The sequence below is a fragment of the Piliocolobus tephrosceles genome, chromosome 21 (assembly GCF_002776525.5).
Source record: "Piliocolobus tephrosceles isolate RC106 chromosome 21, ASM277652v3, whole genome shotgun sequence".
NCBI classification, from domain to species: Eukaryota; Metazoa; Chordata; class Mammalia; order Primates; family Cercopithecidae; genus Piliocolobus; species Piliocolobus tephrosceles.
Window position 1 is genome coordinate 12853684 of NC_045454.1, and position 20393 is coordinate 12874076.

Below are 20393 nucleotides of genomic sequence, written 5' to 3' on the forward strand. Positions count from 1 at the left end.
CTGAGCTCAATACTGGCTGAATGCATGCCTGAACCAGTAAGAAAACACAACCAATCCTGTAGTGGAGACTAATAACACCCTCAGAACACAAGTGCGCAAGAGTGTCCCCTAGCCCAGGACTTTCTGCTGGGATGTATAGGAGGAATTAGGGGGGTTCCTCTGTGGCCTCCACAAGCCCCCAACTGGAAGGAGCTTCCCAAAGGGATGTATACATCTGAGGACACTGGTGACTTTCTGCCTTGCAGTGTGAATGCACCTTTTGAAAATTTAATTTTTTATTTTTTGTGGAGATGGAAGGTCTCACTTGTTGCCCAGGGTAGTCTTGAACTCCTGGCCTCAAGCGATCCTCCTGCCTCGACCTCCCAAAGTGCTGGAACTATAGGTGTGGGCCACTATGCCCAGCCTGTGAATGCGCCTTCTAAACACATGAAACAGCAACCTAGTGAGGGCATGGCCTTTGCAGTCAGACCTTGTACTTGGGGGTGCCTATTTGGGGTGTCTGCAGAGCCTCCTTCTCTAAAAACTGCCCTCCACCCCAACAAGTGTGGGCTGGCCCTCTACCACCCATTTGACAGGGAGAATGTGGGGTCCTAGCTAAGCTAGCATGAGCTGCCCGGGTCAGGGGGCTGGACTGGGGGATCCTGTTCCAGACACCAGGAGGGCTGGGCTTGTGTGGCCCATGGCCAGCCTAGTGGAAGAAGTTCTGAAGAGAGAAAGAGGAACAAGGAGTGCATGTGGTCCAGAGAGCAGGTGGCAGACCTGGTTCCTGCCGGCTTTCAGGATCCCTGGGAACAGGCAGAGGCCTGGCCTCCATCCAATGAACACCCTCATTCACCTCCTGTGGCCCCAAGTAGATTCTGGCCCTGATAACTGAACAGACTCCAACTGTCACGAGCAATGGCTCTTGACCCTTCATGGCTGAGTCTCCTCATCTGCAAAATGGAGCCAATGAGACTGAGACTGACACGCAAAGCTTTCTCTAAAAGCAGCCACTGAGCTCTCTTGTGTAAAGCGTCTAGCGCTTTACAAGAGGCTGGCGCGTGGCAAACGGAAGTCCCTGTTATTGCAGGGCCCAACGCCTCAGCAGCGCCCGGGAGAGCAGGTGCTGGATGAGCAAAGAGCAAGCAGAGCCAGTTCCAGCCAGGGGCCCGCCAATCACCACCCCACCTACTGCCTCCACCTGCCCCTGGGCTCAGAAACAGTGGCCACACCTACTCCTGTCTGCCCTGAGACAAATATTTACCCAGGGCTGGGCACCTGAGGGTGCCGAAGTGAAGACCTGGGGATAAATAAGCACCAAGAGTGGCGAGGGGGCGGAGAGAACTCTCTGAGGGAGCTCGCAGGGTGGAGGGGAATGCAGACTCAGGGACAAAGGGAGCGACGGCCCAGGGCTGATCCTGCCTCCTCAAATCAGAGGTGGCACTGGGGCCAAGTAACTCTGTTCCTCCGTCTACCCATTTCCAGCTTTGCCATGAAGAGTCAAGAGGACAGGAGGCAAAGCTCTCTGAATGCACGGTGCCTGCAGACAGGCTCTGTACCATCATGCAGGGCAGGGGCTGGGCTCTGGCTGCCTAGGAGTGAAGTTCAGATTTGCCACTGACTAGCTGTGGGGAGCTGGATCTCTCCTTCATTGGTAAAATGGGGCAGCAATTCCACCTACCTCGTGGGATATGCATGGGATAAAATCAGCTGATGCACGGAGGGCTCAACGCCATGCATGGCACCCAGTGAGCGTTCCACCACCGCTAGCTATTATGATTCCTGTTACGGATCTACGGGCCCACGGTGGCCCCCGTACAGCCCTAAGTGCTCTGGGACTGCAGGAGAAGGCTGGCCTTTTCTACTTTTTTGTAAGGGTAATGCACATCTTCCCACCCTTACCCTCTTCAGAAAAAAACACGCCAACATTCGAGCTCCCAGAGGGCCAGGTGGGCCTCACATTTCTCTGTGAAGACCCTGCCGGCTGCACATCCCCAGCCCTGCACACTATGAAAGGGGTGTGTAGTTAGGCACTGACTCTTCTCTAAGCTGTTGAGGGCAGGAGCCGTGGCCCCTCCCTCTGCCACAGAGCCCAGCACAGGTAAAGGAATCTTGGACACTCAGGCATTAGGGAAAGTATGAGGCTTTGGGCTCACATGGCCTTGGGGTTCAGGTCCTGGATACTGGAATCCATTTCTTCCTCTTGATTCCAACTGCCTCAAGCTCAACAGTACCTGCTTCACCAAGCACCTGCTTCACCCAGCACCTGCTCTGTGCCCCGGGCAGGGTCATGCTGGAAACAAGTGTCCAAGATAACCCTAACCCTGGTCTCTGTCCACACAGGGGTCCTAGTCCGGTCGGGAAGGCAGACTCATCCCCAGACAGTGACAAGCCAGAGTAGGCAGAGCTGGGGCAAAGGAAACCCCTAACCCAGACTAGGGGTTGGGGGCGTCCTGAAAGAGGGACCATCTAACACCACTGGCCACTGGAGGGCAGGGACTGTGAGTCTTGTTCGCATTGCCCCCCAGAACATAACTACACCAGGCACACAGCAGGCGCTCCCCTAAGCAGGTGCTGAAAGACAGACAGCCAGGAAGGAGACTCTTGGAGAGTGAGCAGGAATCAGTCAGGCAAAAGGAGGTGAGAGCCACTTCAGAAAGACTGGCATTACCTTGAGAAGCCAAACGTACTCATCAGCTATGACCGGCAATTCTGCTTCTAGCTCCAGACTGTAGCGAAAGTCTTGCTCACGCCCCAGGTGAAATGTATCAGAAGGTAATGCCAGGCCTGTAATCCCAGCACCCCAGGTAAAATGTATCAGATGGAATCCATGCCTGTGATCCCAGCACTTTGGGAGGCCGAGGTGGGTGGATCACTTAAGATTAGGAGTTCGCAACCAGCCTGACCGACGTGGTGAAACCCGTCTCTACTAAAAACACAAAAAAATTAGCCAGGCCTCATGGCAAGAGCCTGTAATCCCAGCGACTCAGGAGGCTGAGGCAGGAGTATAGCCTGAATTCGGGATGCAGAGGTTGCAGTGAGCCGAGATTACGCGACTGCACTCTAGCCTGGGTGACAGAGCGAGACTGTCTCAAAAGAGGAAAAAAAAGAAAAAAAAAAAGAAAAAGCAAGACCCAGGAATTTACTCACAACACAATACCATGTTTATGAAACTCAAAAACAGGCAAAACTGAACACCATGCTTTTCAGCATGCAGACATGGTCCATAAAACTTTTAAAAAGGCCACCTGATGACCCTTTCCCTTTTTACTAAACCTGATACACCTGTTCCCCTCCCCTCAAAAAATAAAACAGAATGACAATGACGACAGTCAGGACAGTGGGCTCCCTCCACCCACCCAGAGGCAGTGGTGAGTTAATGGCAATGTTCTCACTCTGCAATTGGGAAGAAGGCTCACGGGTCTTCAACATATTACACTTCAACAACTTACATGTACATTACATACACATTCCATATGCCAAGAAGATAAATGGGCCGGGCAAGGTGGCCCATGCCTGTAATCCCAGTACTTTGGGAGACTGAGGCAGGCGGATCACATGAGGTTAGGAGTTCGAGACCAGCCTGGCCAACAAGGCAAAACCCCATCTCTACAAAAAAAAAATACAAAAGTTAGCCGGGCATGGTGGTGCGCGCTTATAATCCCAGCTACTCAGGAGGCTGTGGCAGGAGAATCGCTTGAACCCGGGAGGCAGAAGTTGTGGTGAGCCGAGATTGCACCACTGTACTCCAGTCTGGACGACAGAGTGAGACTCTGTCTCAATTTTAAAAAAAACCTAATAATAATAATTAAGGCTGGGCGCGGTAGCTCAAGCTTATAATCCCAGCACTTTGGGAGGCCGAGACGGGTGGATCACGAGGTCAGGAGATCGAGACCATGCTGGCTAACACGGTGAAACCCCGTCTCTACTTAAAAAAAAATACAAAAAAACTAGCCGGGTGATGTGGCGGGCGCCTGTAGTCCCAGCTACTCGGGAGGCTGAGGCAGGAGAATGGCGTAAACCCGTGAGGCGGAGTTTGCAGTGAGCTGAGATCTGGCCACTGCACTCCAGCCTGGGCGACAAGAGCGAGACTCCGTCTCAAAATAAAATAAAATAATAATAATAATTAAAAAGCAGAAGGGAGGGAGAAGAGTGTTGCAACAGAGAGAACAGCATGTGCAAAGGTTCAGAGGAGAAAGAGCCCTCGGAGCCATGAGGAACTGAAGATCACTGTCAGGGTCAAATGAAGCATACAGGCAAGACAATCCAGCAGAGGACTCACCAGAGCTGGGGGCATTAAGGTGTCTGACAAGGGTTTGCTGAGTCATTTAGTGGATCACTGCTTCCTAGCACTGCCACCCACCCAAGTCCTCAGTAGGTGACAGGGCCAGGCTGGGGAAAGGGGGCCTCTGAGGAAAGCCCAGCGCTCATCGGGAGACATTCAGTCCTGCCAGAACCAAGCAGGCTATTTCAGGCCACCTGCCTCAGGCTTCTGGTCATGGGTACCAGATGGCCATCTGAATTCAGAGACTTTGGGAGTGCTTTAGTTTAGAATTTTAGAAACTGTAAGCTGTTTACTGGTCCAGCAAAGCCTCCAGTGATGGAAATCAGGTGCTTGGAATTTCTTACTGCCCATCCTCACCCTCCTCATCCATAACAAGAGGGTAATGCCACCAACCCTCAGAGGTCTGTTTGGGAACTAAAGAACACATTCATTCATTCTTTATGCAACAACTTGGGCTAGGCAGACAGCTGTGAACAAAACAGGGCTGGTCCCTGCCCTCAAGGACTAACTGTGAGCAAGGCAAACAAATCACACAAAAATTTACCAGTTATAAGAAGAAAGTGTATATTACAGGGAAAAACGGAGGGGATACAAATTTAGATTTGGAGGAATAGTTAGAAAAGACCCATAAGAGAAAGGAACATTTCAACTGAGACCTAAAAGCTGAGTAAAAGTAAGAAATGTGGCCAGATGCGATGGCTCACGGCTGTAATCCCAGCACTCTGGGAAGCCAAGGCAGGAAGATCACTTGAGCCCAGGAATTTGAGACCAGCCTAGGCAACACAGGAAAACCCTGTCTCTACAAAAAATCCAAAAATTAGCCAGGTGTGGTGGTATGTGCCTGTGGTCCCAGCTACTAAGAAGGCTGAGGCGGGAGGATCACTTGGGCCCAGGAGATCTAGGCTGCAGTGAGCCATGACTGCGCCACTGCACCACAACCTAGGAGACAGAGCAAGACTGTCCCCCCCCCAAAAAAGGAATTCATTAATCCCTTCAAATATTTATCTAGTGTCTATTCCATGCCAGGCTCTATTCTAGGTGCCAGGCTACATAAGTGAACAAAACAGCCAGACATCCCATCTCAAGAAGCTTACACTGGAGGGGGACACGAGGTCATAAGCCAACAGGAGCCACACAAAAGTCCAGGCCACCCTTCCAGACAGAGGGAAGAGTCGGCTCTGAGGACCCTCCAACGGGGCAGGGGGCAGCAGTGCTGAGGCTGCAAGTGGGCGACAGATCCTCAGGGCAAAGAATGGTATTACTGAAGGGTCAGGAAGCTACTGGAAGGAAACAGTACATGACACATGGGACCCTCATACAAAGGGTACTGACGATGTGGTGGCCATGGTCGTGGGAGATGAGGGAGTCTGGGCTCTTGGTGAAACTTGAGGCTCCTGGGACGTGCTGAGCCTCCATAGCTACGGTGGGCTGGATGTGTCCAGGGACCCAGGCAGGACTGCTCTGGCTTCTGCCATCTTCTGCAAAGGAGTATGACCTCAGCAAGGGACCAATGACCCCAAGTAGCAGTTTTCTTATCTACAAAAATGTGGGGCACCAACAGGTTCACCAGGTCGCTCAGTCTGGTGCTCAGCAAACGGGGCTGTAGTTGTGGTTACAGTGGACCCTCTAACCTGCTAAGACTTTTCCCAGGCTGGGCCTCCACTAAAGCACCCTCTCTCCTACACTGCAGGGCTTCCAAGGCCTATGCTGCCACTGCCTCCTCTGCCCTCTCTGAGGCCCCCAGCCCTGTGTTCCTCCATTCCAAGCTGTTCACACTGAGATAGGGCTTTGCTATGAAGACTCAGTGAAATAGCAGAGAAGAGAAAGTGTTTCTTTTTAGTGTCCTGCCCCCTGCCCCCCCCCCACCTTTCCTGCAAGACAAATGATAAATGAGGACAAATATATGTGCCCAATAAAATTACATCTATCTTCAATAGAAAAGGAATCCTCATAAAAGGTCCGAAAACAAAAATAGGCAAAGGTCATGAAGAACCAATTCCCAAAACCATGTAACATGTTAACAATAAACAGGTTAGGTCAGGCACAGTGGCTTATGCCTGCAATCCCAGCACTTTGGGAGGCCAAGACAGGAGGATCACTTGAGGTCAGGAGTTCGAGACCATCCTGGGCAACATAGCGAGACCTCATCTCTACAAAAAACACAAAAAGGCTGGGCACGGTGGCTCACACCTGTCATCCCAGACTTTGGAAGGCCAAGGCGGGTGGATCACCTGAGGTCAGGAGTTTGAGACCAGCCTGACCAACATGGAGAAACCCTGTCTCTACAAAAAATGCAAAATTAGCTGGGCGTGGTGGCGCATGCCTGTAATTCTAGCTACTCGGGAGGCTGAGGCAGGAGAACTGCTTGAACCCCGGAGGCTGAGGTTGTGATGAGCAGAGATCGTGACACTGCACTCCAGCCTAGGCCACAGGCGTGAACTCCACTAAAAAAATTAAAAATAAATAATAACAAAAAAAAAAACAAAATAAAACCGAAGTTAACTGGTAGTCAAAAGAACGCTCACTAAAACAAGACACCATCTTAACATCAAGGCACCCACATGCAAACAGTATTCATTCAATCATTAAAAAAAAAAAATCTGGCCAGGCGCAGTGACTCACGCCTGTAATCCCAGCACTTCGGGAGGCTGAGGCAGGCAGATCACCTGAGGTCAGGAGTTTGATCCAACCTGGCCAATAGTGAAACCCTGTCTCTATCAAAAATACAACAATTAGCCAGGTGTGGTGGTGTGCGCCTATAATCCCAGCTACTTGGGAGGCTGAGGCAGGAGAATGGCTTCAGCCTAGGAAGTGGAGGATGCAGTGAGCCAAGATTGCCCCACTGCACTCCAGCCTGAGCGACAGATTGAGACCCTGTCTCTGGCCATGGTTTAAATCAAGAAGCAGAAAAAAAGAGAGAGACCCTCTCTCAAAAAAAAAATCTAAAGCTACAGTGTTGACTATGACAACAGAACCCTAGCCCTCAACACTCACTGTCCAACGTGGGCACAGTCGGTATCTGAGACTTCCAATGTTCCTTCCCTTTGACCTGGTAAAATCACCTTCTAAGAATTTTTTCTGAGAAGGCTACCCATGTGATGAACATGAAGATTTATGGACAAGGACGAATATCATTGCATTATTGATGCAACTGAAAACTGGAAAAGACCTAAATGCTCAGCAATGCGGAAATGGCTAGAATGAATTACAACAGCCCAATGATGTACTTTAAATCATGCTTTCTAAAAAAACAGAAAACTGAAGTGCAAAAGCAGGATATTCAACTGTATCTACAGTATCCTCACAGCTTTATTTTTATCTAGCTGTGGCTGTGAATGTAGCCAGAGAGAAGAGACGGGAAGGAAATGCACTGGCATTACACACTGAAAACATCCCAGGTGGTGCAAATCGCTCAGCTAAGAAGTCCTGCATCCGGGATACATATATATAGAACTCTCACAACTCAATAATAAAGGGACAAACTACTTATTTATTTATTTATTTATTTATTTATTTATTTATTTATTTATTTTTGAGGCAGGGTCTCCCTCTATCACCTAGGCTGGAGTCTAATGGCAAGATAACAGCTCACTGCAGCCTCAACCTCCAGGGCTCAAGCAATCCTCCCACATTAGACTCCCAGGTAGCTGGGACTACAGGCATGAGTCACCAGGGCTGGCTACTTTTTTAATTTTTTTTTTTATAGAGATGGGTCTCACCATGTTGTCCAGGCTGGTCTGAACTCCTGGGCTCAAATGATCTGTCCACCTTGGCCTTCCAAAGTGCTGCGATTACAATTGTGAGCCACTTTGCCTGGCCCCCCCTTTTTTAATAGAGACCAGGTCTTGCTATGTTGCCCAGGCTGGTCTCGAACTCTTCGGCCTCCGAAAGTGCTGGGATTACAGGCATGAATCACTGTGCCCGGCTGACTCAATTTAAAAATGGGCAAAATAACTAAAGAGACATTTCTCCAAAGAAGACACACAAGTGTTCAGTAAGCATATAAAAAGATGCTCAACATCATGAGCCATAAGGAAATGCAAATCAAAAGCACAATGACGCCTGAGCAACATAGTGCAACCCCATCTCTACAAAACAATTAAAAGTAAGAAAATCAGCCAGGCATAGTGGTTTGTGCCTGTGGTTCTAGCTAATTTGGAGGCTGAGGCAAGAGGATCACTTGAGCCTGGGAGGTGGAGGCTGCAGTGAGCTAGGATTGCATTACTGCACTCCAGCCAGAGCGACAGAGCAAGACCTCATCTGAAAACAAACAGGCTGGGCGCTCACGCCTGTAATGCCAGCACTTTGGGAAGCCGAGGTGGGTGGATCATTTGAGGTCAGGAGTTCAAGACTAGCCTGGCCAACATGGTGAAACCCTGTCTCTACCAAAGATACAAAAAAATTAGCTGGGCGTGGCAGCGCATGCCTGTAATCCCAGGTATTTGGGAGGCTGAGGCATGAGAATCGCTTGAACTTGGGAGGCAGAGGTTTCAATAAGCCAAGATCCTGCCACTGTACTCCAATCTGGGCAACAAGAGCGAAACTCCGTCTCAAAAAAACCCAAAAAAACAAAAACAAAACAAAACAAAAAAACAGCTGGAGGAGTGGCCGAGGAGAGCAGCAGGAGCCTGGATCCCAGTGTCAGGGCATCCTTGGGTAAGTGCCACCCCTCTCTGGTTACCCCTCCAGCCCTGAGATGAGGAAAGGGCTGGTGCCAGCTCTGGATTCTTTTGACTGCGCCGGAAGGCAGTAAGCACAAGCACCTGGACCTAAAAGCTGGTGGTAGGACATTCAGTCAGATGGCCCCGCCTGCCGGTGCCTGCTCCACCCCAGGACTAGACAGGATCAGGCCACTGTCAGACTTGGGCACTCTAAGCTGGGCTCCATGAGGGCGTCATCCCTCGGCTCTGCCAGCACCAGCCCCAACTCCACTTTAATGGAACAACATTCACTGAACTCCTCTGTGCCTGGAGCTGTGCAGGGGACACAGCAGGGACCGAGACAGTCCCGGCCCTGACCCCCTGGGACTTGTAGTCCAGTGGGGAACACAGGTCCAGGCACAGCAAGGAAGGTGGCCCTCCAGGGAAACGGAGCACTGGCTGTTCATTGTGATCACAGCAGACAGAACCAGGCCAGGAAGCAAGGATCCCAAGCCTGAGACAGAAGGGGAGTGAGAACGGAGTCATGGAGGCTTGGCTGGGTGGCCAGTTGCCCCTGACACCTGTGACACGTGGGTCACAGGGAATGGGGAAGTAGGTCACCTGCCACAAAGGTAGAAGGCAGATCAGTTACCAGAACCTTGCCTGCCACCCCATGACTGGGAGGAGGCCCTGGGATCCAATCACTCCCTAAATGGTGCGGTGTCCTACAAAGGCAAGTGTCCTGGCCTATGACCTCCAGCAAGTCAACAGAAAAGACAGGCCTGTTTGCCAGTCCTCCGCTGCCATTCCCACCAGGCTGGCAGGGGGGACACCAAAGGCAGGCTTGGGACTCCCCTCCGTAAAGCTCCTCCTCCTCTCTGCCCACTTCCTTTTCTCGACCAGGGACTCTCTGAGCTGCTCATGGCGAGGACTAAGGCCCAGCATTGTATGCCACTTCCTTCTCCACCTGCCATATTGCGTGGCTGCCCAGAGCCAAACCCAGTGCCACGTGGCTGGGCACTGGGGAATATGCTGGCACCAAACCCAACCCACCACTGCCTGGTGATGCTTCCAGTCCGGGGCCGAGAGCGTCGGCAGGCCCGCAGATAAGCAGATCGCTGGCCACCTGATGGAGAGCCCATTAGGAGGGCCAGGAAGGAAGGGTTTGCTGGCACCTGAAAGATTAGCCAGAGCCAGCTGTGTGGGTGGGGCCGGCCTTCCAGGAGAGGATGTGGGGAGCTGCCTGCACGTTCTAGGACTGAAAGGAATCCACGATGGCTTGAACCCAGCGAGTGCATGGCAAGGTGATCTTGGTCGTGGCCGGCGATGGTGGCAGGAGCCAGGTTATACCTGAGCTTCCTAACCTGTTGCAGGGACGTTGGATCAGAGGGAAAGGCAGCAGGGAGGTCACAAAGTGTGATGCGAAACAGGAATAGCAAAGTCTGCTTTATGAAGAATGCTGTGGCTGCTAGGTGGGAAGCAGGCTGGAGAGGCAGCAGGAGAGCCGTCGTGAGGCCCCTCCACCTGGCATGGCGGGGACAGCAAAGTGGAGGCAAAATAGATGCTGGTGGGCAAGGAATGAAGAAATGAATGCAGGAAAAAGTGACTCAGTGAACAAAATCTTCCTTCCCTACACCCTATGCTCCCCGACTGTCCTGAGCCCCGTGCCTGGGTTACAAGGGCTTTGTGGCGTCTGGCCTGGGTGCCCATCAGCAGTCCCACTTTGCCTGGAGTCCCTGAGGTTCCTGGGGGCGTTCAGTGGTTCCACTCCTCCCAGGAGCCAGATGGACAGGATGCAGTCCTCTGCAGCGCTGGTCCAGGGAGGGGAGATGGGCCCGAACAAGTAACAACAGAGCGAGGAGGCGCCATGGGAACCCAGAGAGCAGAGCAGAGCTTTGTCAGGGGATTAGAGAAGGGCTTGCCTAGGAGGCAGCGCGGGACGGGTAACGGGAGTTGGTCAGGAAGGGCAGGGGACTAGCGAGGGGCCTGGCGCCTGCGCTAGGAGGCTGGATGTTCTTTGGGAAAGGCCTCCCACACCAGGCCCAGGGGTGTGGACTTTGTCCTGTAGTTACGGTGGAGCCCTGGGGGCTTTTTGAAACAGAACAGAGGATCAGAACCATTCAAGCTGCCTAGCTAGAACCGAGCTCCTCCTCTACTACCTGTGTGGCCTTGGCACCTCTGTGAGCTTGTTTCCTCCTCCAAGATTAACGATGCGTTTAAAGAGCTTAGCCCTGGTAAGTGCTCCATAAATGGGAGCTGTGAGTACCGACAACTCCATCACCACCACCAGGAGGCATGACCCCTGTAGAGAGTCACTTTCCTGCAGCTTTCACCTTTCACCTTTTGGCAGCCCCACTCTCCCACCCTCCCTCCCTGTTGTCCTGGGGAACCAAGCGAGTTCAGCTGTGACGGTCCTTTGCTTTGCAAAAGGGAAGGCTGCACAGGACGCAAGCAGCTCTCCACTACATCACTGACGGCAGCTGGTGAAAGCCTCGGAGACCACGGAGAGAGGGAGGGGTGGGTGTGAAGGTGGCACACGAGTCCGACCCCGGTGGGTCTCAAGCGCCAGCTTGCTAGAGGAGCCCGCCCACCTAACCAGGGAACACATTCCCAGCTGGAACCCAACCAGCCCTGAGGGGAGCATCTGACTGCAGGGCTCCCGACCCAGGCTTCCTCTGCGAAGGGAGATGGGCGCTCGGCAAGTCACATGAGCCATGCGGCTGTCAGCAGACACTTCCAAACCTCCACCCCCATCTTGAGGCAACCGCTCAGTGCCAGCTGCCTAGAGGAAGGGAAGGGGTGAGAAAACTTTTGAGTGCCTACTGTGTACCTCCATCCACCACCAATTCATCCAGTGTGAGAGCCTGCGGAGGGCCAGGCACCATAGAGGGTGCTGGAAACACAGGTGAGCCAAGACAAAGATGGGTCCTGCCTTCACGGACCTTCCTACTCAATGGAGGAAATAGCCAAGCATGATGGATCTCTCGAATTCCTTTTGGCACCCAGCTTCTGAACCCCCTTCCTGCAATTAGGGAACCCCCTCCACATCTCCCACCTCCTCTAAGCTGAAACAGCAGACCCCAGTCTTGTGTGTGGCTCCAGTCCAGGAGTCTAATGTGGGCTCAGCCCCAGAGGAGTTGATGTAACAGGAGCAGCATCAGCTAGACACTGGATGTACAGTGTGCTCCTGCTGGCGTGGGCCCCAGGCCTGGCTCTCTGGTCTTCCCAGAGGTCTAAAAACTTTGAAAGAGAGTCCTCATCTGGCAAAATGGCTTCACAAATGGGGAAAGTGGTCCAGGGAGGTCAAGGGACTTGCCCAAGGTCACACAGCCCAAGTGTGGAGTAGCCGAAATCACACTCAGGCAGATGATCCTACCCAGATGAGGCAGGTTGGCCCCACCTGCCTAACCCTTATAGCCCCGGGAGGCAGGAACCAGTCAAGTTCAGGGCAGCGGCCACCTCATTCAACTTTCCCATGTCCTCATGAACGCCTGCAACAGCCAGCTACTGTTCCAGCTGCTTTCCAAGTAGAGGCTAATTTAATCATCAATCCCCATACAAATGGGGACACTGAGGCAAAGAAGCTGGGTGATTCGCCCAAGGGCAGAGCTGGGACTGGCACCCAGGGGGCTCCTGCGCTTCCTCCCGGGTTACTGCCACTTCAGACACGGAACGAGGCCCGCTGCGGGCTCCAGTCTCCTCCCGGAACCCTTGGGCCAGACGTGATTTAGAATCAGAACTTTCTGGATTTTGTAAGACTGACAGGACACTGATATTGCACTAAGCCACCAGAGGGGTCTGGGATGGTCTGTAGAGCTTTCTGGATCTGGGTACTGTGAGACCTGAAGGGACTGTGAAGGTGAGGTCACTGGAGGAGGTCACTGGACTTCACAGCCCACACGCCTCCCACAGCCCATGCAGGGGCAGGATGTCCCAAGCAGGCCAAGGACAAACTGGCTTGGGGAGCACGAGGGAAGGGACTCAGAGACCCAAGGAGAGAAGGGAAGGGGAAAAACAGTCATCTCAGAGGTGCTATAGGAAACAGTGGCAACGGCAAACCTGTTGGTGGAGAGAGGGCTCAGAGCAATCTGAAGAAGAATCAGTGAAGTCAAGTGTCAACTATTAGCCAACATGAGGCTATGCTAAGCCTACAGCCTCTGGGCTCCCGGCTCACGGCCCCTCCCTGGTCTCCCTGTCTCAGTCTTACCCCATTCATGTTACCCCCACCCAGGGTTCTATTAAAAAACACTCACTATGCCCCTCCTTTTTTCTTTTGAGACAGGGTCTCGCTCTGTCACATAGACTGGAGGGCAGTGGTGTGACCACAGCTCACTAAAGCCTTGACCTCCTGGGCTCAAGTGATCCTCCCACCTCAGCCTCCTGAGTAGCTGGGACTATAGGTGCATACCACCATGCCTGGCTAATTTTTGTCTTTTTTATAGAGACAAGGTCTCGCCATGTTGTCCAGGCTGGTCTTAAACTCCTGGGCTTCAGCAATCGTCCCGCCTGGGCCTCCCAAAGGGCTAAGATGACAGGCGTGAGCCCCCCACACCCAGCCCAGGCCCTTTCTTAAGCCCTCTCGAGCTCCCTGCTAGCACAGCCCGTAAGGCCCCACACAGCAGTCTCTCCTGCCTCCTCCAGCCTCACCTCTGACCCGCCTGCCTCCACCTCAACTAAGTCTGGCTTTTTTCTGTACTTCAGACGTACCAGGCTGGTTCTCTCTGCCTTCCACCCCTGGTGCACACCTCCCCCTGCTCCTCACCTGGCTAACTGCTGGATTTCCTTGTTGACATCCCTTCTAGGAAGCTGCCTCTGCCCTGCCCTCCTGCACACCCTGTGAACCCTCCCTAATCTGCGTCCTCGGCAGCCTGGTTTGTTGATAATTCTTTCCTGTGTGTCTCCCTCACTTGACCGTGACCCCCACGGAAGCACGGACTGGGCCTGTCTTCTGCCCTGACTCGTAACACGTGTCACGGCCATACCATGCTGAATGCATGACTGGTTACGGGGTCACCAAGTCACTCATGCAGCAAGAATATATTGAGCGCCTACCACGTACCAGACACTGTGTAGCACAGGAGCAACACGTCCCAGAGGCCAAGAGTCAGAACAGCGGGCAATGCCAAGGACAGAGGAGCAGCACAAATCTCCAGGGGCTCACGCTGTCCACGAACCACAGTGACCCCCTCCTGCATGCCCACCAGGCTGGGCCCTTACCCCACCTGTTTCTATTTCTCATCCCTGCCACAACACCACAAAGCCAGCACTGTCACCTCTATCTTATAAACAATTCTGGGTTATAGATGAAGAGACTATGCACCCTGCACTGAACACGGCCACTTGCCTGCAGGCACTCAGCCACCACACAGGGGTTACTGCGCAGGCTTCGGCGCCAGGCTGGCTGCCTGGGTTTGAATCCCAGCTCCACCACTTACCGGCTGTGTGACCTCAGGAAAATTACTTTACCTCTACAGGCCCCATTTCCTCCTCTATAAATTGGGGCAAACAGCACCTGCCTCCTGGGGTGGCTGTGATATCTAAATGCGATAATACAGGAAAGGCACTTAGACCAGTGCCTGGTACAGGCACATGGAAGGCAAGGACTGATGACGACTAAGGTCAGCCAGAGGGCAGGGATTTAACCTGCCCTGCCCCCATGCCCCACTGCAGCAGGCGGCCTGCCCAGCTTGAATTTCTGCAGTTACCTTAAGGCAAGCATTTCAATGCTCACCTATTAATTTGCTCTAAAACAGGTCTTTGAGGGCAATGCCAGCCACCCCTGAACTGAGGTCTGAAGGCAGGCTTGGGACTGAGTGATGGATGGCAGAGCAAAGCACACAGACAGCCAAGCGAAGTTGTCAGAACCACCCGGGGAGCTTTTTGTAAAAACAGGTTTCTGGCCTTCATGCCCAGTGACTGCTCCAGCTGCAGCCCGTCCAACACAGGGCATTTGGCCCCATGGTTCTTAATCCTCTTGGAGCCGGATGCCTATGAAGGTTCGCAGAGCCCCAATACTCGCTCCCAGAAACACACGCACATGCACTCCCACTGACGCACTCAATGCTGGTTACTGAGTGCCAGCTGGGGGCCAGCTTCGCGTACTCTTCCGGGAGTCAGAATGGGCACTAAAGCCTGTCTGTAGGTCCCTGAGGAAGAGCCCTCGTCCTGGCACCAACTGGATTAACTACCACAAAAAGGTTTCCTGTAAATCCCACCATAGGGTGTCTGATCAGAGGAAAGCACCCCATTCCTTTGGACATGTGTCCCGTGCCCAAGCCCTCCTGTGTGCTAGACTAGGGTCACAGAGGTGACTCACACACAGTCTTTGCCCTTGAAGGAGGAAATAGATGCGAGCACAGGCACAAGGAATCAGGCAGCCCACCTGCATGTGCAGGCACAAAGAGCGGCGAGTCACAGTGTGCAAAGGGCCTGGGAGGGCAAAGGACAGGCACCGGCACAATAGTACCACTAACCCGATCGTGTTCCAACAGGGTGGGGGCTGGGGTGGTGGAGGCCCTACTCCAGAGGAGACTCAGGCTTAGGGAGGAGCTGCAACTTGTCCAAAGTCATCAGCCAATGTAGGCAGAGGCTGGGACTAAAATGGCCAGTGTGGAATCTTAGTACCCCTGCTGCCTCTCCTGCTAGTGAGCTGAAACATGCTGATTTAGTTTTAGCTCAGAGAGGCTGGGCAACTTGTCCATGGTCACACAGCTTGGCAGACACAGAGTCGGGCCTGGAGGTCAGGGACTGCTGGAGTACGCAGCCTGGAGGAGAGGGTCCCTGAGAGAAAGCAGGGATGCTGACGCGGGAGACTGTAGGGGAAAGAGGAGTACAAACACACAACATGGACAGGAAACAGAAACGAAAGGTTAGGGCTATAGGTGCGGCCAGAGGAGCGGTGATGATGGGAATAACAAGGGAGGCATTTGCTGAGCATTTACTATGGATCAGGCACTGTGTTCTCTCCCTTAATCCTCCCAATCACCCTATGAGGACATACTTCTATCAGCTGCATAATTTAGACACAGAAAAATCGAGGCAGAGAGAACAATCGCCAAAGTCACGTGGCTGCTCAGTGGCAGGGTCTACTTGCCAACTCCAGCAGCAGGAGGTGGAGCTGGGCCCAGATGGAAATCTGAGCAGATGCATCAACCCCCCTCGACCCCATTCCCTGCTCCCTAGCAGCTCCACCGCGAATGCTAAAGCAAGCTGGTTCTCTAACCCAGGGCCTCTTTCCACCACTGACAGATGCGTGTCTACCTGTGCAGCCTGTTTCTAGGGCTAAATCTGCAGCACGGGTTTCAATAGCAAACAGTATGGCATTTCCATGCCATAGGATCCGCATTTAAGAACACCCTGCCCCCACTGCTACCTCTGCCCTCCAAAGCTCAGGTGGCCAGACATGGTGGCATGCCTGGACCCCCTCTGCAGTCACCCTGCCCTGCAGACACCCTGACTTCACGCGAGGAGCTTCCTGGTGGGCAAACCCCCAACGCACACACACTGGAGGACTGATGGTCAGGGAGCAGGGAGTGAGTCACCGGCAGGACTGGAGGAGGGGAGATGAGTCTCCCGGACTGTGGCTGGTGTCATGTGCTCTCATCACAAGTCCCTCTCACATGCCTATCTTTCCAACCCCACAGAGTTCGGCTGGGGCTGGGGAGACCAGCCGAGCCTCAGGCCATTCCTGCAGTTTGGCCTAATGGGTTCCTTGTGTAAGTCTGGCCTTGGCCTTCAGAAGAGCTGAAGGGTCTGCCACAACATGACGGGGTGCAGTGCAGCCAGCTAGCCCCGCTCCCCACGGGCACCCAAGCGCCCAGCCTGACCGTGCTGAAGGAGCCTCTTTCACTCACGATTCCCAGCCTGCCTTCTCCCGGAGCTTCCCTGCCCATCTCCACACACCTGGCTGTGGCTTGCTGAGGGTGCAGGTTCACCCTATCCTCCGACATCCTGGTGGTCTGCAGGGCAGGATCACTGGCCCTGTTTTACAGGTGAGGAAACCCAATGCTCTGCAAGAACCCATGCTTGCCAGAGGCCACAGAGCACGCTGCTGCCCCACTGGTGTCCCCATGCCAGGCTGCTCGGGCCCCTGACATACGGCTACATGTCACTCTGCTAGGTGGCTTCCAGAAACCACCAGGCCTCATAGGCCCACAGGCGCTCATTCAACAACTGAGTGTCCTTGAGGAAAGCGGAGAAGGGGACGGACTCGGCCTCTGCTCTCCCATTCCAGCGCGGAAGAGACCACCACCAAGAAAACAAGCACGCGACAGAACATCAGATGTGTTCATGTAATGAGGAAACGGCAGCCCCAGCAGGCGGAACCCCACTGCGGGGGATGGGAATCCGGAAAGGATGAGCCTGCGCAGGCTCAAGACCCTCCCTCACAATCCCCCTCCTCCAGATCACCTCATCTCCAGGAATCCCCAAACCCTGGGCCCCTGAAGGGCCTGACGGAGCTCTTACCCTCAGGTAGACACCCCCGACAGCTCCCACCCGGCTAGGTCACCACTCTAGCCCCAGGGGCAAGGCTCTGCTGGAGGAGACCCCTGCACTGGGGCCCCCCCAGTGCTGCCTTCTCCTCGCCCAGGGGCGCTCCTCCACCCCTGGCCTGGGCAGCACTCCATTGCTAGCATGGCACACCAGCTTCCGGATGACTGAGTCTCCCCAATTTAGACCCGTCAGCTCTTCTGTCACCCCTTGGCCTTGGGGTTACGCCACCCTTGCACTAAGTTCACAGCTCAAATGACACCCCCCGTCCCTCCCCAGTTTACGAGATTGATGCCAACAAATCTCCCACCTTTGTTCCAAGACCAAGCAACTCCTCCCTGCAGTCCCCCAGCCCCAGACCCTCTGGCCTCTCACTTGGGTCTCCCCTTACACCCACTTTCTGTACCACAATTCCTCTTCTACACCCTGGCAAACCCTCCACCTCCCACAGCCCATGGCCAGTGAACCACTCCACTGTCCTGCCCGGCACGGAGCCTATCCCGTGTTCCTTGCTGTTCCCAGGCTTGGGTTTTCTGTCCTGCAAATCCTATTGTCCAAACTCACCAACTTCACCAGTGACCCCTCCCCTGCCCAGGCCCAAGATCACCCAACTCCTCACTGCCAGGGCAACTTCTCAAGCCCTCCTCCCTACCAGGATGGACCAATTCTTCCAGTCCAGTTCAGGTCATCACCTCTGCAGCTCAGACGCACGGACTCCTCCGGAGTGTGAGTCCCGATCAGGCCTTACTGCCCCTCTCTCAACCGCTGGAATGAGAGACTCCCCCAGCCGGGAGAGTGTTACCTGCTCTACCCCTTACCCAGGATAGACCAACCGGCACCCCTCCTCTAAACTCCTCTCAGCCAGGCTCCAGCTAACTGTCTTTTCTTGACAGACAGCCTTCTGACTCTCCAATTCTTTCACTGTCTCTTCGAGACTGCACATGAAAACAGACAAACAAACAAGCAAAACACAAATCTGCCTGGATGACAGCTGCTACTTACGTGGCAGAAATTTATGAGGACTATCTTACTTCATCCTCACAACTACCCCATGGTAAAATTTAGCACCTCCATTTGCAAAGAAAGAAACAGAGCCTTGGAGAGGAAAAGTGGTTTACTGAATGAAAGCCAAACCTTTTCTGGGAAACTGCGGACCAGGAACTTTACCCCCCAATGCCCAATCTGTGCCAGACTCTCTTGCTGCCCTCACCCTGACCCTTCAGCCCACAAACTAACCATCTTCCTCCTCACCCCTCACTCCAGGCCCATGCACTGACTGCCAGCTCTCTTCTCTCCTAGAAGCCTCTGAAGCAGCCACATCCAGGCCCCACCCTATGCATGAACTCCTCTACACCAGCCCAAGATGACCAACACTGTCTTAATAACAATGACTGCCATCAAGAACGCTCACCCTATCTGATTCCTTTCCATATGTGACCTCATCCAGTCCTTGCCTAAATCCCGTGGCAAGAGTATTGCCACCTACTTCACAGACGGGAAGACGGGGGCTCAGAAGTTAGGTAACCAGTCTGAGGTCTCGAAGGATCTGACCTGGAGCCTCTGCTCTTGAAACACCCTGCTCTGCCTCTCCAGGTCTTTCCTCTTCCTGCTCTGACTGGAAACCACGCTATAGCCAGGGGCCATTCTGACGGTGGCCCGGTCCCAAACTAACCACCTATGCCTGGGGCCTAGAGCCCAAGGAGTTGGCTGACTCCCAGTGACAAAAGTCTTTTTTTTTTTTTTTTTTTTTAAAGACAGGGTCTTTGTCACCCAGGCTGCAGTTCAGTGGTGCGATCACAGTTTACTGCACTATTGACCTCCTGGGCTCAAGTGATCCTCCCACTTCAGCCTCCTGAGTAGCTGGGACTACAGGCATGTACCACCACACCTGGCTAATTTTTGTATATTTTGTAGAGACATGGTTTCACCTTGTTGCCCAAGCTAGTCTCGAACTCCTGGGCTCAGGTGATCCGCCTACCTTGGCTTGACAAAGTGCTGGGGTTACAGGCATGAACCATGGTGCCTGGCCCAAAAGTCTTAATTTAACCACTGTCTCTTTAAGAATAACTAGCCAGCTGGACACGGTGGCTCATGCCTGTAATCCCAGCACTTTGGAAGGCTGATGTGCGTAGATCACCTGAGGTCAAGAGTTTGAGACCAGCCTGGCTAACATGGTGAAACGCCATCTCTACTAAAAATACAGACATTTTTAGCCAGGTGTGATGATAGGTGCCTGTAATCCCAGATATTCAGGAGGCTGAGGCAGGAGAACCAGCCTAAGCTACAGAGGGAGACTCCATCTAAAAAATAATAAGAAGTAGTAACAAGTAGCCAAACTGTCATTCATGATGGACTCACTGTGTATTCGGTTTCCAGTTACCATGTTTCCCACCCTCACATCAAAGCCACCAATTCCTCCACTGTCCACAGACTGGCAACAGTTTCTCCCCTTAGGTAGGGCTGGCAGATCAGCTTCTACAGAACCATTACCAGTCTGATCCCTCACTTCATGGGCTCCACCCCAGGAGGACTGATAGACTTCTCCAGCACGAAATGGACTCAACACTGCCCTGCATGTCCCAAGCGACTTTCCACCTTCCCAGCCCTATGACTCCAAGACACTCCTTTCAGCTCCAACACTGACCTGACCCTCTCCAGTGGGCCAGCCCCCTCTCCCAACACTTCAAGCCACCAAACTTCTTCAGTTCTCTCACCTGCTACTGGCCAGCAACTCCAATTCCTGACTTGATAACATCCCCCAATTCTTTTTTTTTCTTTCTTTGAGATGGAGTTTTGCTCTTGTCACCCAGGCTGTACAATGTCATGATCTTAGCTCACTGCAATCTCCACCTCCTGAGTTCAAGCGATTCTCCCTGCCTCAGTCTCTTGAGTAGATGGGATGACAGGCGAGCAGCACCATGCCCGGCCAGTTTTTGTATTTTTAGTAGAGACGGGGTTTCCCCATGTTGGCCAGGCTGGTTTTAAACTCCTGACCTCAG

General features: G+C 53.2%; 1 protein-coding gene across 1 annotated transcript in view; it reads right to left on the bottom strand.

The window, feature by feature from the left end:
* PPP1R37 (protein phosphatase 1 regulatory subunit 37) overlaps window positions 1-20393 on the bottom strand; it is a 53935-nt gene that overhangs the window by 31993 nt on the left and 1549 nt on the right. The window lies entirely within an intron of this gene.